This window comes from Hylobates moloch, unplaced genomic scaffold (genome assembly GCF_009828535.3).
Source record: "Hylobates moloch isolate HMO894 unplaced genomic scaffold, HMol_V3 SCAFFOLD_1837, whole genome shotgun sequence".
Classification (NCBI taxonomy): Eukaryota; Metazoa; Chordata; class Mammalia; order Primates; family Hylobatidae; genus Hylobates; species Hylobates moloch.
The window spans coordinates 771-7,269 of record NW_026654112.1 but is presented as its reverse complement, the minus strand read 5'-3'; the positions used below and the strand labels follow the sequence as shown (position 1 = coordinate 7,269).

At 35.6% G+C, this 6,499-nt stretch overlaps 1 pseudogene; it reads right to left on the bottom strand.

The window, feature by feature from the left end:
- Window positions 1-2,487: 2,487 nt before the first annotated feature.
- On the bottom strand, window positions 2,488-2,605 carry LOC116464817 (5S ribosomal RNA; annotated as a pseudogene).
- Window positions 2,606-6,499: the final 3,894 nt, after the last annotated feature.

Below are 6,499 nucleotides of genomic sequence, written 5' to 3'. Positions count from 1 at the left end.
AATTCATTTCCTCATTGTACAGTGCAGGAGTGAAACTTAACAATAGTTTATAATCTCCATGAAAACGGTTTTGAGGTAGAAAGAACATAAAATAATTCAATGTTCAAAAACCTTAGAAATGGCTCTTTGTATAAATGTGTTAATGATACTTAATTTAAGGTTACCATATCACCTACCAATGTCATCTACATTTATGATGAAATAATTATCTAATGACCCTACAAATTTTTTTCTTTCAAATTTAATAAAATATATCAAGTGAAAAACAAAACAAGCATTCTGCGAATTATAGGTCCTTGGGTTTGTAATTTTCAACACAAGGACTTTTTTAAACTTGTAATTACTGAGATACTTTGGTAGCAGCTCTCTGATGTGAGGGCATACGTGTTTGAACAGTTAGGTATTGTACACACATGCAATCATGGTATTTAACTGGAAAGCAAGATCGTAGTAAAGTATCTTTCTCAGTGTTTGCTGTTTAAAATAGGAAAACTAAAGCTCTAAGTACTTCCATTTCATTTTTAAATTAAATAAACATGTTCCTAATCTTTTTCTCCATCACACATGCTTCACCTGAGTTTCCTGTCTCCAATGTATACTATCTGGGAAAACTAAATATGGCAGAGACTTCTTGTACTTGTTTACATTCACTTCTCTCCTCTCTGACAACGGAGCAACATCTCATTTCTCAATCTCTTTGCAACTAGATGGGTCTTTGTGACCGAGTTTAACCAATGGGATTTGATGGGAAACCATGTGTGTCACTTCAGGGCTAGGACACTTAAGAGCAGGGACATGTTCTACATGATTTCTTTTCTCCTTTGGCTGTGACCACAAAGACAGAACCACAGGGTGAAAGCAGCTTGGATCTCTAAGTTACTGCAGGAAAAAATGTTGTCTTGAATGGCTGCCCAAACCAAATAGAACTCTGAGCAAAAAAATACACGCTTATCATTTTAAGCCACTGAAATTCTGGAGTAATTAGTTACCTTTGTAACTAATAACCCAATACAGGGCTTTGCATTCTCTGTATTACAGTTTTTCCATTTGCTTTTTCTTGGGATCAAGAAACTGTATGACTTATTAGTTGAAATCTGATCAGTAGATATAGCAGAAGAATCAAAGGATATTTCACCAGATAATCAATGCGCATAAAAGAATTTGAACAAGGCCATTTATTTTTAATGAAGTATCTAATTTTGATGAAAGACACAAATATTCTGATAACAGTGATATAATTGTTGTCAAACTTCTTTAAAGATTCATATATCATTAGATGAGCAAGGGAACACATGATTTCTATGTTTTTTCCATGTGCCTATTCTATGCAGCAGGTGTAGGCAACCTACAAAATTGTATTAGTGATGGCTGATAATTATTCTGTTAATGAGGCTTATCTTTGTATTCTCTCATATCATATCACTGCCTGCCCTCCCTACAAAACATAGCCTCATCCAAATTCCATCTGTCATGGACCGATTTGTCTTCTTCACCCTCCAAAACCCATTATTGAAGCCCTAACTCCAAGTGCAATTGTATTTGGAGATAGGACCTTTAAGGAAATGATTAAGGCTAAAGTAGGTCGTTAAGGATGGCATCCTTTTCCAATAAGACTGTTGTTCTTATGAGAAAAGGAAGAGACACCATGAGCATGGGTGCATGGAGAAAAGGCCTTGTGAGGACACAGTGAGTAGATGGTCATCCACAATCAGGGAGAGATGTCTCAGGAGAAACTAAACCTGCTGACAACTTGATCTTACAGCATTCAGAATTATGAGAAATAAATTTCTGTTGTTTACACCACCCAGTCTGTGGTCTTCTGTTACGGAAACCATAGCAAACTAATGCACCATCCTTCACAAGGTTCCCTAGAACCATCACCTCCTTCATGTGGCCTTACTGCCCTGACTTGTCATCATTGATATCTTCCTCTGAATTTCTGCAGTGAATATAATTTGATACCTAGTAAAACTAACATGCTTCAACTTTTATATTCAATAATCTTATCTCACCATCCTGAGCTGTAAACCCCTTAAAGCGAGAGCTGTATGCTTTGTGTTCCATCTTTTTGTTCTTCAAAATAGCAAATATTGTAGCAATTAAGTAAAGGTTTTGTTATTGGTTGATTGAAAGGATACTAATGGTTCAAAATTTTCTTCCGTATTTTTAAAAAATTAATTTATTTTTTGGAGACCGAGTTTTGCTCTTTTCGCCCAGGCTAGAGTGTAGTGGCATGGTCTCAGCTCACTGCAACCTCTGCCTTCCGGGTTCAAGTGATTCTCCTGCCTCAGCTTCCCGAATAGCTGGGATTACAGGTGTGCTCCACGGTGCTCAGCTAATTTTTGTATTATTAGTAGAGACGGGGTTTCACCACGTTGGCCAGGCTGTTCTAGAACTCCTGACCTCAGGTAATCTAGCTGCCTTGGCCTCCCAAAGTGCTGGAATTACAGGCATGAGCTACTGTGCCTGGCCTGATTTCTTTTCTTAAACCTATAGCACCTACTATTTCCAGGCAGTCAACCATGCAAGTACTAATAGGCCTAACCCTGCTTAGCTTCTGAGAGCAGGTGAGATCAGGCATATTCAGGGTGGTATGGCTGTAGACCTTTCTTATTTTTATTATTTCTAAAATCTGAATCAGCCCAGAATCCCAAGAAGAAAGTTTTGAGAGTCAGCAGAGACAATTTTTTATTTTTTATACTATTTTTCAGTTATAATATTAAATTTTTCTAAAAGATGTGACTAATACACAATACATTGCTTCTTATTATTTTTATAACCTAAATGTACTTATCTGATTTTGCTCAATGTTTAAAAGGGATAGTAAAGAGGAACCAGGGCAATTTATCTGTTTAAATTTACTTCATATTTATCAGATGAGTTCTCAATTCAGTGTAGTTTGCAAGGTGACACATGGTCAGTTAATGTTTTAATTAGGGAAGTAAAACTTTTGTTTTAATTTTAAAAACACTTCAATTTTGTGATGAACTAAGTGACTTGGGATGAATCAATATAGGTTTCCTTCACAAGAAGGAAAAAAAGTGGGCTCACCCACATTTAATAATGAGCTATACTCAGAATGATACTGAGCCACTGAGCTTTTTCATGCATGCATTCATTAAAATAAGTAAATGATCCTATGTGTATTCCTTTAACTCTGTGTTCATGTCTTCATATATCTCCTTCTGCCTTTCTCTTCTCTCTTCTCTGATTCTATCCCTGCCCCTTTGGTCCTGCCATCCTGTGTCTGTTCCTGAAAACAGAAGCTGTTTTCTCCTGGATTTCTAGGCAAAATACTCCTGAAAGTTCTTAGTGTCCTCCAGTTTGTTCTGAAATTATATTATTAAGAGCTTACTGAACAAATCTCAACATTGATCAAATGGAAAAAGGAAGCACCATCAAGTTACAGCTCCAAGCAAAACCACTTTATGAGTGTGTGGCTGCGGTGCACGTTAATGACACCAGTGCCCAGGTGGCCAAATTTATGTCCACCCTCTTGATCTGATAATACAGAGCAGGAGGATGAATTGGTAATGAACCAGGCTGAAAACAGATGGTGACTACATGTATGTATGCTGCTGAAAACCTACAAAGGGAAAACATTAAATATGTGTCTTTAAATTTAAATTAGTGCATTTCAAAAACAGACAGTTGAGCTTTTGAAAATAGGCTGGCTGAGTGTGTTTCATCTTATAGTTTTGAACTCTGATGTGTTTTGTGGGATAACAACAGACAAAATGGATGGTATGTTAGTTACCCTTTCTTTACCTCCTCAATATCGGTGGTGTTCCACTGTAATTAGGTGCTTGTGTGTAGTTCTTTGTCATTAAATTTGCTACACCCTAATTAGGAAATTTAGAAAATTCAAAAGACTACCATCTAAAAATTGGCACCAATTATTAAATATATTTTTTCTGATTATATGATTTTTTTTGCTCCACAATACTGATTGAGTTTAGTGCTGAAATTGTTTGTTTTAAAACATGTTCTTGATGTTAGAACAAACAATATTTTATCAAAGTGAACTAAAATATATAACATTCTACTGGCTATATATATATACTTGTGCTGTATTGGAGATATTTGGGTCTGAATCTATCCAGAAATTATTTCTTTGATTTATACTCAGTAACAAATAAAACTGGTACTCAAATGCCAATCTAAACACATCCCGGAATAATTTGGGGGAAAAGCTACCACAAACTCACTCTACAATTCTCTGAGGGCCTTAGATGATTTAATATGAAACTACATAAAAATGAGTATAGCTGAACATTGGGTAAAGTTTATAGCAAGTCCACAATTTGGTCTGGACTTCCCAGACAATGGAGCTACAGGGAACTGGGGCCCAGATAAAAGAAGGGCAGGAGTGATTCACTCTCTACCTCGCATCCCACATCTACCCTGCATAAATCCCCAGGCTGTTATTACCTGAGCAATTTATTCTGTGTTCTTCCAGGCAAAACTCAAATTGTCCAAGCTCAAGGCAGATTTAATTTACATCTTGGGCATGTTTGAGTTTACCCAGAGTGGCAGGATTTCTTAGCTGTGTCCATTCTATACTACTGTGTGGACCTTTTAAATATAATCTAACCATTTCTTTTTGGTTGGTATTGATGCTGCTGCTGCTGCTGATGATGATTTGGGGAGAGATTATTATTATAACTTTTATTCCCCTTTTATTCCCCTAAAGATACTGAAATCTTTAACAAATGTCCTCATCCAGGAAATAAACTGAGTGGTGAATATTGTTGCGGCCTAGGGAAAAAGGGGAAAGTGAGTTGCTAAAGGGGCCTTTCCAAAGGGTCTTGGCTCTATTCTCTTTCCCTCCAAATGCTCTACTCCCTGCTTCTCTCCTTTTCTTTCTCTTTTTGCTTGCTCATTGGCTGTTTCAACTTGAGAAATACAATTTAGGGGAAGTAAGACTCCATGATTTTCATTGGAAATGATGTTATTCACAGCAGAACAAACTAAAAAGAACAATAAAAATCCTTGCCCCTTGTCACTGTGGTAAATGTGCGAAATAACCAAAATTAAATTTCTAAAGTGTTTGAAAGTCCCAGCAGCTAAAGGTGCAGGTGCATAAAGTCTACAATAGGATGGGAGCATTGGTAAATTCATTATGGTGATAATTCTGCTCTGTGATTCAAAAAACCATTGGTTGCTCCTTTTACTAGACTGAAGAATTCATACATAGATTATATGATAAATTCTCTGAAGACAGGGCTCTTTGGTTTAAATCATTGTTTTCCGAGATCACTTAATATAGTATTTTGCATATAATAAGTAATATTTCCATAGTGATGTACAGTGTTTAATGTATATTTTTTGGTAAATTGGCCTCTATACAAATTGTGAGGTATAACAAGCAAGCAGTGCTGTTACATTTTACACAACAGGCAATTGAGGTTGAGTGAGTGAATTTATCCTAGTTCTACAGTTTTCTTTATACAAGGCTATATATCAATTAGTGTTTGCTCAACAATAACTGAACCTGAAATGGGTGGCCAAATGGTCTGTGAAAGGTCTCACAATGTGTTTCCTCCAGGACTAAATTACTATCATAACTAAATGGAAGGCATGTTTCTATCAACTCATTCAACGTTTTGACATCAAAATGTGGTTCTGCTTAATTTAAATAATTTCATCAAAAACATTTATAAAACATATTCTATATTGAATGTCAAGCAATATGACCCTGATTAAGATAAATAAAACTTGACTTTGTACATTCCTTATTAATTTTCAAAACACTTTTGATGTCTTACTGTATGCCAGGTCTTACCATACATTGGGAGGAAAGACTCCAAAAAAAATACGTAGTCCATGCCCTCAAGCAGCATCAAAGTAACTGAAACAGAGCTGCAAAGGCACACTTGGGCACTTGGAATACAAAATGCTAAAATAGAGCTATGAACAAAATATTCTGCTACCATTTCTATTGTGAGATTTTATCAATTCTGTAGTCACAGTCTTACAAATGTACTTCTGCAGGATTTGCCACTCTCATGCCCTCCTTCTAGGGAAGATTTGTTGTTTTACTGCACCCCAAGGTGGTGCAATGTGATTTGCAGAGCTTGATCAATATTGTTTGCTCACAATATGGATTCCCAAGCTATATTTTTTGAAAGACTGCTGTAGTATAGGAAGCACATATCATGTTCAACATCATTGCTTTTGAAGATTCATGTGTCATTACATCTTTTCTTGGAAATTTCAAATACAACTCAAGAGGTTTTATAGATGAAATGCAATCTTTGATATACATGCATGCAAATTGAGGTTACCTTTAATAAAGGTGAAAGTGTTCTTAAAATTATCAAAAACAAATATTTTGACATTTTATTATTTTAAAATACAGAAATGCTAAAAAATGTATCTATACTCTCTTCTTCCAAAAGGTCATTACTTTTAACATTTTGATGTGTTTATTTTTTAATTCATTTCATGCATTAAAAATAAGATTGAAATCATACTGATTTAGATACGATTTATAACT